The sequence below is a fragment of the Triticum aestivum genome, chromosome 3A (assembly GCF_018294505.1).
Source record: "Triticum aestivum cultivar Chinese Spring chromosome 3A, IWGSC CS RefSeq v2.1, whole genome shotgun sequence".
Lineage (NCBI taxonomy): Eukaryota > Viridiplantae > Streptophyta > Magnoliopsida > Poales > Poaceae > Triticum > Triticum aestivum.
Window position 1 is genome coordinate 367,106,006 of NC_057800.1, and position 12,035 is coordinate 367,118,040.

Genomic DNA, 12,035 nt, shown 5'->3' on the forward strand with positions numbered 1-12,035 from the left:
GATTGATGAAGTTGGCCACCTCCCCATAAGGATTTCGTAGGGTTTGCTCCCTAGTTGCCCCTATGGATTTTTGTGTTTCCGAAGTCCGACCTTTACTTGATGTTCTAGATACAAAACCATATCTATGAATGGGTTACACTAGCACATCAAGGAGAACATTAGAAGCGGAGTGCTAAATGTCTCTCGGTCGATCATCCAGATTTTTATTTCCTTGGCCTCGCTAAGGTGAAATCTGAGAAAGTGTTATCTTCCTTTGCATCTGCATCATCCATCATCATTCATCATGGCAGCAAGTTGTGTTACCGGACCCTTGACACGGATGTTGGTAAAACCTTGATGAATATGGAAATGCTCAAGTTCTTGAGAGCACGCACAAGCTCTAGGTGTTATCGTCGGCACTAACTGGGTTTGCTCTCAGTTTCCTCGGCAATGCTATGATCTTTTCAAACAGTGAATTCACTCTCTGTTGTTGGGTTCTTCCCCAGTTACCAGAATCATTCCCAGCATTTGCATTCTGTTTCCAGCTTGCCCCGCCAATGTGCCATTCTACCATGGGTCCCTTCCATTTCCGGTGATAAGCAAAATCATACATTGCGTTGTCTTCAACAAGGTAATCCACATCATCCAAGTCTGAGTATGCCATTCTACCGACCCGCCTCCAAACGATCGCTTGAGAATTGCCTTAGGCTGGTATAAAGGTTTTAAATGATCTCTGAATCAAAGGTAATTCTTTTTGCCACTTAAGGGGATAATCTACGAATCACCCTCCTTCAGGATGTTTCGTCGTGGTATCATGGCAAGTCAACTCCTCGCTACGTTGACAATCGTTTACCACCTTCCTAAGCGTGAAATTGTGGTCTACCTAGTGAACCTCCGTCATCCGTTTCTTCCACCCCTCTTGATGTGTATCTCGTGTCTCAACCCGAGAGACGGTTCTATGTCTCATTCCGGGAGATAATCCTGAGTTGTTCGATCTTCGAGAAGACCGATCCTTCCAGAGTTTTCCTTTCCTCTTCTTGTCATGATTAGCTGGAATTCTCAGAACAAGACGACAAGACAAAGATGGTGTGCAAATCAACGTTCATTTGAAGTGCAACCGGGATCGTGAAGATTATACTAGTTGCGTTCCCCTTCACCTTACCCTACGCTTGAATCTCGAGACGAGATTCTTGTTTAGTGGGGGTGAGTTGTCACATCCCTAGCTTCTGGTAATGCACTAGGCTAGACCCCTTGTGTTGCATCATGTTTAAATTTTTGCCTAAAATTGAAATGGGGATGTTCAAACCCTAGCATTAAATCAACTCAACTAGGGTAAGTTAAAATCTTTTCAATAAACCCAAAAGGCCCCTAAGAAAAGTTCATGATTTCTGGTTAAGGTGGAAACCTCTGCCAAAAATGATGAATATATCCTTAGGTCATTTTTGGATTTTTGAATTAAATCATATTGTATTTGACTTTGGGCTTTTAAATACTATAAATAATTTAAATGCTCAAATAAATGTTGGAAATTGATAAGGGTCACTGGAATAATTCAGAAAGCACCCATAATTATTTCCAGGATTTTATAAAATGATTTGATATTAATACAAATCAAAAACAACCCTGCAAAATAGAAAACAGAGTTAAAATAAAACAGAACAGTAAATGAGAAAAAAAAAGAGAGAGAGAAGCCCACTTACCTGGCCTTACCCGCACAGCCACCAGAGCTGGCCCAGTTCCCCAGCCGGCCCAGCCCACCTCCTCCTCCCTTGTCCTCTTCCTCCTCTGCCAGGAGGACGAGCAGAGGCGAGGCGTGGCGCGCGTCGACGCCGGCCACCTCCTGCTTCGCGCTGGAGGCCTCCCCCTTCGAGTCTATCCATGCGTGGAGACGCCACGCAGCCGCCCGGAGCCGTCCAGCCCTCCCTCTCCTCCCCTGGACCCCGTTCCCTCCTCTGCTTCCCTCCCTGCACGCGCCCGAGCGGAGCCCATCGCCGCCGACGCCGTTACCGGGGCCACAGCCACCCCCTCGCTCCCACTATGCGTCCCTGAGCTCCGCCCTGACCCCGTGAAGCTACCCACGCGACGCACGCGACCAGAGGAGGCCGCAGTCGACCGGAGCATCATCGTCTTCACCTCCGGTGCCCGGAGATCGCCGCCGTCAATTCGCCGGCGCAGAAGCCTCCCCGAGCCCGCCGAGCTTCTCTTCCGACCCCATGTGAGCTCCTGCACCTTCCCTTATGCTCGCCCCCCCTGTTTCTCTCCGCTAGCTCGATTCCGCCGGAGCCGAGAGCTCATCGCCGCCGGCCATGATGCCTCCGTCGTTTTAGCCACCACAGCCCGTGCCTGAGTGTGTCAACGCGTTCGGTGCCCTCCCAGGAGCACGCAGATCCCACCAGCTCCTCCTCCCGAGCTCCCTAACGCCGACTCCGAGCTCACCCGAGCTCCGGCCGCCGCCTCGCTCGCCGTCGGCACCGATTCCGGCCGCCCCGAGTGCAACTGACTCCACCAGGAGCTTCGGCTCGTCCCCAGCTCCTCCTAGATGCCCTCCGCGGCCCATTTGGTCGCCGGAGTGGCCAAAACCACTCTCGCCGCCGCGCTAATGGTCGCCGCCGGCGAAACTCCGGCAGGAGCCGACGTGGCCAGTCATTAGGGCCTAACTACCCCCGCTAACCAACCCCTAGGCCACTGACAGTGGGCCCCAGGGCTTAGTCAGAGCTAACCAGCCCGGGTCAACGCGGGATTAGTCCCTGTGTCACTGACCAGTGGACCCCACTGGTCAGGTTTGACCCGGGGCAGCCCTGTTGACTTGCTGACGCAAGCATGACGCAGTGCTGATGTCATAATTAATTTTCTGGAATTGTTTTAATTCTAAATAATCAGAAAATTCCAGAAAATTGTAAAAACTTCTAAAATTCATAGAAAATTAACCGTAACTCCAAATTAAATAATTTATATATGAAAAATTATCAGAAAAATTCAAAGAATCCATCTGTACCATTTTCATGCATGTTAGAACAACTTATAGCTGCTGTTTAGCACAAATCAAATAAAGGGCATTTAAATAATCACATATGGAGTTTGAATTTGAATCTTGTATTCAAACCAACTTCATTTAATCTGTTGCTAGTTGCATTGGCTCAAAACACATTCATTTTGCCATGTCATGATCATGCATCATATTGTGCATTGCATTGATTGTGTTCCTTTCTGTGTTGCCGGTATTTGTCCCCTCTCGATAGACGTGATACCGATGATGTGATCGTTGACACTGATGAAGACTCAATGTTATCTTCAGAAGTGCCAGGCAAGCAAAACCCCCTTGTTCATTCCGATACAATCCTACTCTCTCGCTCCTGCTCTCTTTTACTGCATTAGGACAACATCGATTCATCTGTTACTTGTTGCGGTAGTTGAACCCCTTTATCCTCTGCATGACCTGTCATTCCACAGTAATTAGATGAAACCCACTAGCATGAGTAGGAGTTGTTTGAGCCCTGATGTGCCTACTCATTCATGCTTGTTTGTCATGCCTGCTACTGCTTAGAGTTGAGTCAGGTCTGATTCATCGGGGATGAATCAGAGGTGTGTGAACATGTCCTACTGTGTGTGAGCTAAGTGTGTGAACACGATTTGGTAAAGGTAGCGGTGAGAGGCCATGTAGGAGTACATGGTGGGTTGTCTCATTGCAGCCGTCCTCAGGAACTGAGTTCTGTGTTTGTGATCCATGATTCAGCTACTACCACGCATTGGGCCCGAAACCAATGGACCCTCTCGGCTTCTTAATCACCCTTGTCCTCTGTCCAGGAGTTGCAAGTAGTTTCTGGTGTTTGTAGTATGCTGGAGGCCGTGGACAGCGCTGACCGTAGGGGTGGGCTGTGATGCGGTAGGCACGTGGCCGGGTAAACCGGGCACCCGTTTGGTGTCACGGAACCCTGTACACATCGTTTGGGGCTGTGAGCGAAACTCCGGCCGGATCTCCTCATGGATGGAACCCGAATAGGCGATAAACCTGGACTAGAGACTTGAGTGTTTAGGTAGGCCGTGGCCGACACCCACGTTGGGCTTCCGCTTGAAGGTTGCCGAGTACATGTCGTGTAAACGACGGTAAGTGGTGAGAGCGTGTGTGAAGAAGTACCCCCTGCAGGGTTAATATGATCTATTCGAATAGCCGTGTCCGCGGTAAAGGACTTCTGGGTTGCTTATATCAGTTCATAGACAAGTGAAAGTGGATACTTTAAAATGCGCAAGATAAGCGTGAGTGCTATGGATGGCGTTCTCGTAGGGAGACAGGAGCGGATCCATAGTGGTGTATTGATATGGTGAATATGTGGACTCGTGTGCGCCACCTCAAAAGAGTTACTTGCAGTCGTAGTTCAGGATAGCCACCGAGTCAAAGCTGGCTTGCTGCAGTTAAACCCCACCATCCCCTTTGTTGATAATGATGCATATGTAGATAGTTCTGATGTAAGTCTTGCTGGGTACATTTGTACTCACGTTTGCCTATTTTATGTTTTTGCAGAGAGACTTCAGTCTCACTAGTATTTCCGTGTGGTCTTCGACGTTTAGCTTGATACCTCAGCTACGATCTTGTGCCCTCGGCAGGATCTGATAGATAGTCAGGCTTCTCAGCCTTTTTCATTTATAGTTGTCTGTACTCAGACATGATAGCTTCTGCTTGTGCTTTGATTTGTATGCTCTGAATGTTGGGTCATGAGACCCCTGTTTGTAATATCTCGCTCCTCGGAGCCTATTGAATAAATTACTTGAGTCGTAGAGTCATGTTGTGATGCCATGTTGTATTTGCACATATCGAGCATATTGTGTGTATGTTATTGAAATGCTTGGTATGTGTGGGATCTGACCATCTAGTTGTTCATCTTTAGTAGCCTCTCTTACGGGGAAATGTCTCCTAGTGTTTCACTGAGCCATGGTAGCTTGCTACTGCTCCGGAACACTTAGGCTGGCCGGCATGTGTCCTTCTTCGTTCCTGTGTCTGTCCCTTCGGGGAAATGTCACGCGATGAATACCGGAGTCCTGTTAGCCCGCTACAGCCCGGTTCACCGGAGTCCTGCTAGCCCAGTGCTACAGCCTGGTTTCACTCGCTGATGACCGACACGTTCGATGCTGGGTCATGGATGCCTGTCCCTGTAAGTCTGTGCCACTTTGGGTTTACGACTAGCCATGTCAGCCCGGGCTCCTTATCATATGGATGCTAGCGACACTGTCATATACGTGTGCCAAAAGGCGCAAACGGTCCCGGGCAAAGGTAAGGCGACACCCGTGGGAATACCGTGCGTGAGGCCGCAAAGTGATATGAGGTGTTACATGCTAGATCGATGTGGCATTGAGTCGGGGTCCTGACACGAAATCTTGAGGTCTTGAAGTCTGGAAGATGCAGTCCTTGCTGATGCCATGATAAAGTTGCCGCAATTGATCTAGGGGGTCCTTCTATTGGGGAATGTAGTATTTCAAAATTTTCCTATGATCACGCAAGATCTATCTAGGATAAGCATAGCAACGAGCGGGGAGAGTGTGTCCACGTACCCTCATAGATCGAAAGAGGAAGTGTATACCAACGCGGTTGATGTAGTCGTACATCTTGATGATCCGACCGATCCTAGCACCGAACGTATGGCACCTCTGTGTTCAGCACACGTTCAACTCGATGAAGTCCCTCGTACTCTTGATCCAATTGAGGCCGAGGGAGAGTTCCATCAACACGACGGTGTGGCAACGGTGATGATGAAGCTATCGGCGCAGGGCTTCGCTTAAGCACTACGACTATATGACCGAGGTGTGTTTCTATGGAGGGGGGCACCGCACACGGCTAAAAGATCAACTTGTGTGTTCTAGGGTGCCCCCCTCCCCACATATATAAAGGAGGGAGGGAGGAGGAGGCCGGCCAAGGGTGGCGTGCCCAAGTGGGGGAGTCCTACTCCAAGTAAGGTTCGCCCCCCCCCCTTTCCTATTCCCACTAGGATAAGGTGGGAAGGAGGAGGAGAAGAGAAGGAAAGGGGACCGGCCCCGCCAACCCTAGTCCAATTTGGTTTGGGTTAGCGGGGCCGCGCGCCACTCCCTGGCCTACCTCCTCTCTTCCACCAGTAGGCCTATGAGGCCCAGTAACTTCCCGGGGGTGTCCAGTACCCCCCTGTACTCCGAAACTCATCCAAAACGACTCGAACCATTCCGGTGTCTGAATGTAACCTTCCAATATATGAATCTTTATGTCTCGACCATTTCGAGACTCCTCGTCATATCCGTGATCTAATCCAGAACTCCCAACAACCTTCGATCATCAAATCACATAACTCATAATATAAAACATCATCGAACGTTAAGCGTGCGGACCCTACGGGTTCGAGAACTATGTAGATATGACCAATACACATCTCCGATGAATAACCAATAGTGGAACCTAGATGCTCATATTGGTTCCTACATATTCTACGAAGATCTTTATTGGTCAAACCGCATAACAACATACATTGTTCCCTTTGTCATTGGTATGTTACTTGCCCGAGATTCGATCGTCGGTATCATCATACCTAGTTCAATGTCATTACCGGCAAGTCTCTTTACTCGTTCCGTAATGCATCATCCCACAACTACCTCATTAGTCACTTTGCTTGCAAGGCTTGTAGTGATGAGCATTACCAAGAGGGCTCAAAGATACCTCTCCGAAACACGGAGTGAAAAATCCTAATCTCCATCTATGCCAACTCAACAAACACCATTGTAGACACCTGTAGATCATCTTTATAATCACATAGTTACGTTGTGACGTTTGATAGCATACAAGGTGTTCCTCCATTATTTGGGAGTTGCATAATCTCAGTCTGAGGAACATGTATAAGTCATGAAGAAAGCAATAGCAGAAAAACTAAACGATCATTATGCTAAGCTAACAGATGGGTCTTGTCCATCACATCATTCTCGAATGATATGATCCCATTCATCAAATGACAACACATGTCCATGGCTAGGAAACTTAACCATCTTTGATTAACGATCTAGTCAAGTAGAGGCGTACTAGGGACACTCTGTTTGTCTATGTATTCACACATGTACTAAGTTTCCAGATAATATAATTCTAGCATGAATAATAAACATTTATCATGATATAAGGAAATATAACTAACAACTTTATTATTGCCTCTAGGGCATATTTCCTTCAGTCTCCCAGTTGCACTAGAGTCAATAATCTAGATTAGATAGTAATGATTCTAACACCAACACCCATGGAGTCTTAGTGATGATCATGTCTTGCTTGTGAGAGAAGCTTACTCAACGGGTCTCCAACATTCGGATCCATATGTATCATGAAAATCTCTATGTCTCCCTCCTTGACTTGATCGCGGATGGAATTGAACCGTCTCTTGATGTCCTTGGTTCTCTTGTGAAATCTGGATTCCTTTGCCAAGGCAATTGCACCAATATTGACACAAAATATTTTCATTGGACCCGATGCACTAGGTATTACACCTAGATCGGATATGAACTCCTTCATCCAGACTCCTTCATTTGCTGCTTCCGAAGTAGCTATGTATTCCGCTTCACATGTAGATCCTGCCATGATGCTCTTCTTAGAACTACACCAACTGACAGCTCCACCATTCAATAAAAATATGTATCCGGTTTGTGACATAGAGTCATCTGGATTAGTGTCAAAGCTTGCATAGACGTAACCGTTTACGACGAGCTCTTTGTCACCTCCATAAACGAGAAACATATCCTCAGTCCTTTTCAGGTATTTCAAGATGTTCTTGACTGTTGTCTAGTGATCCACTCATGGATTACTTTGGTACCTCCCTGCTAAACTAATAGCAAGGCACACATCAGGTCTGGTACACAACATTCCATACATGATAGAACCTATGGCTGAGGCATAGGGAATGACTTTCATTTTCTCTCTATCTTTTGCAGTGGTCGGGCATTGAGTCTAACTCAACTTCATAACTTGTAACATAGGCAAAAACCCTTCCTTTGACTAATCCATGTTGAACTTCTTCATAACTTTATCAAGGTATGTGCTTTGTGAAAGTCCAATTAAGCGTCTTGATCTATCTCTATTGATCTTGATGCCCAATATATAAGCAGCTTCACTGAGCTCTTTCATTGAAATATTTTTATTCAAGTATCCTTTTATGCTATTCAGAAATTCAATATCATTTCTGATCATCAATATGTCATCCACATATAATATCAGAAATACTACGGAGCTCCCACTCACTTTCTTGTAAATACAGGCTTCTCCAAAAGCCTGTATAAAACCATATGCTTTGATCACACTATCAAAACGTATATTCCAACTCTAAGAGGCTTGCACCAGTCCATAAATGGATCGCTGGAGCTTGCACACTTTGTTAGCACCTTTAGGATCGACAAAACCTTCTGGTTGCATCATATACAATTCTTCTTTGAGATATCCATTAAGGAATGTTGTTTTGACATCCATTTTCCAAGTTTCATAATCACAAAATGCGGCAATTGCTAACATGATTCAGACAGACTTAAGCATCGCTACGGGTGAGAAGGTCTCATCATAGTCAACTCCTTGAACTTGTCGAAAACCTTTCGCAAAAAGTCGCGCTTTGTAAACAGTAATATTACCGTCAGCGTCAGTCTTCTTCTTGAAGATCCATTTATTCTCTATGGCTTGCCAATCATCGGGCAAGTCAACCAAAGTCCACACTTTGTTCTCATACATGGATCCCATCTCAGATTTCATGGCCTCAAGCCATTTTGCGGAATCTGGGCTCATCATCGCTTCCTCATAGTTCGTAAGTTCATCATGGTCAAGTAACATGACCTCCAGAATAGGATTACCGTACCACTCTGGTACGGATCTTGCTCTAGTTGACCTACGAGGTTCGGTAGTAACTTGATCAGAAGTTTCATGATCATCATCATTAGCTTCCTCACTAATTGGTGTAGGAATCACTGGAACTAATTTCTGTGATGAACCACTTTCCAATAAGGGAGAAGGTACAATTACCTCATCAAGTTCTACTTTCCTCCCACTCACTTCTTTCGAGAGAAACTCCTTCTCTAGAAAGGATCCATTCTTAGCAACAAATATCTTGCCTTCGGATCTATGATAGAAGGTGTACACAACAGTCTCCTTTGGGTATCCTATGTGATGGAAATATGCCCTAGAGGCAATAATAAAGTTGTTATTTATATTTCCTTATATCATGATAAATGTTTATTATTCATGCTAGAATTGTATTAACCAGAAACTTAGTACATGTGTGAATACATAGACAAACAGAGTGTCCCTAGTATGGCTCTACTTGACTAGCTCCTTAATCAAAGATGGTTAAGTTTCCTGACCATAGACATGTGTTGTCATTTGATGAATGGGATCACATCATTATAGAATGATGTGACGGACAAGACCCTTCCATTAGCTTAGCACTATGATCGTTTAGTTTATTGCTATTGCTTTCTTCATGACTTATACATGTTCCTTTGACTATGAAATTATGCAACTCCCGAATACCGAAGGAACATCGAGTGTGCTATCAAACTTCACAACGTAAGTGGGTGATTATAAATATGCTCTACAGGTGTCTCCGATGGTGTTTGTTGAGTTGGCATAGATCGAGATTAGGATTTGTCACTCCGATTGTCGGAGAGGTATCTTTGGGCCCTCTCGGTAATGCACATCACTATAAGCCTTGCAAGCAATGTGACTAATGAGTTTGTTACGGGATGATGCATTACGGAACGAGTAAAGAGACTTGCCGGTAACGAGATTGAACTAGGTATGATGATACCGACGATCGAATCTCGGGCAAGTAACATACCGATGACAAAGGGAACAACGTATGTTGTTATGCGGTTTGAGTGATAAAGATCTTCGTAGAATATGTAGGAGCTAATATGAGCATCAAGGTTCCGCTATTGGTTATTGACTGGAGATATGTCTCAGTCATGTCTACATAGTTCTCGAACCCGTAGGGTCCGCATGCTTAATGTTCGATGGCGATTTGTATTATGAGTTATGTGATTTGATTACCAAAGTTTGCTCAGAGTCCCGGATGAGATCACGTACATGACGAGGAGTCTCGAAATGGTCGAGACATAAAGATCGATATATTGGAAGGCTATATTCGGACATCGGAAAGGTTCTGAGTGGTTTGAATATTTTTTAGAGTACCGGAGAGTTATGGGAATTCGTCGGGGGAAGTATTGGGCCTTCATGGGCCTTAGTGGAAAGGAGAGAAGGGCCACAAGGGGAGGCCGCGCGACCCCCCATGGGCTGGTCCGAATTGGACTAGGGAGGGGGCGGCGCTCCCCTCTTTCCTTCTCCCTCTCCTCTCCTTCCTTCTTCTCCTACTTGGACTAGGAAAGGGGGAAACCTACTCCTACTAGGAGTAAAAACCCCCCTTTGGGCGCGCCCCTTGTGGCCAGCCCTCCTTCTCCTCCCCTCCTTTATATACGGGGAAGGGGGCACCCCATAGACACACAAGTTGATCTTTAGCCGTGTGCGGTGCCCCCCTCCATAGTATTACACCTCGGTCATATTGTCGTAGTACTTAGGCGTAGGCCGGTAGCTTCATCAGAACCGTCAACACAACATCGCGCTGACGGAACTCATCCTCGGCCTCATCTAGATCAAGAGTACGAGGGATGTCGCCGAGCTGAACGTGTGCAGATCGTGGAGGAGCCGTGCGTTTGGTACTTGATCGGTTGGATCGTGGAGACATTCGACTACATCAATCGCGTTACTAAACTCTTCCCCTTTCGGTCTATGAGGGTATGTAGACACACTCTCCTCTCTCATTGATATGCATCCCTAGATAGATCATGTGTGATCATAGGAAAGTTTTTGAAATACTGCGTTCCCCAATAGTGGCATCCGAGCCAGGTCTATGCGTAGATGTTATATGCACGAGTAGAACACAAAGAGTTGTGGGCGATAATAGTCATACTGCTTAGGAACATGTCATACTTTGATTCGACGGTATTGTTGGATGAAGCAGCCCAGACCGACATGACATGACCGCGTTCATGAGACTGGTTCTACCGACGTGCTTCGCACATAGGTGGCTAGTGGGTGTCTATTTCTCCAGCTTTAGTTGAATCGAGTGTGACTATGCCCGATCCTTGTTGAAGGTTAAAACAGCACACTTGACGAAAAATCATTGTGGTTTTTGATGCATAGGTAAGAATGGTTCTTGCCAAGCCCGTAGCAGCCACGTAAAACTTGCAACAACAAAGTAGAGGACGTCTAACTTGTTTTTGCTGGGTATGTTGTGATGTGATATGGTCAAAGACATGATGAGATATAAATTGTTGTATGAGATGATCATGTTTTGTTAAAGTTATCGACAACTGGCAGGAGCCTTATGGTTGTCTCTTTATTGCATAAGATGCAAGCGACATATAATTGTTTTACTTTATTGCTATGCGATAGCAATAGTTGCAAAAGCAATAGTTGGCGAGACGACCATGTGACGACACGTTGATAAAGATCAAGATGATGGAGATCATGGTGTCATGCCGGTGATGATATAGATCATGACGGTACTTTGGAGATGGAGATGAAAGGCACAAGATGATGATGGCCATATCGTGCACATATTTTGATTGCATGTGATGTTTATCTTTTATGCATCTTATTTTGCTTTGTACGATGGTAACATTATGAGATGATCCCTTACTAAAATTTCAAGGTATAAGTGTTCTCCCTGAGTATGCACCATTGCGACAGTTCTTCGTGCTGAGACACCACATGATGATTGGGTGTGATAAGCTCTATATTCACAAACAATGGGTGCAACCCAGTTTTGCACATGCAGAATACTCGGGTTAAACTTGACGAGCCTAGCATATGCAGATATGGCCTCAAAACATTAAGGCCGAAAGGTCGAACTTGAATCATATAGTAGATATGATCAACATGGTGATGTTCACCACTGAAAGCTACTCCATCCCACGTGATGATCGGACATAGTTTAATTGATTTGGATCACGTGATCATTTAGATGAATAGAGGGATGTCTATCTAAGTGGGAGTTCTTAAGTAATGTGATTAATTGAACTTTAAT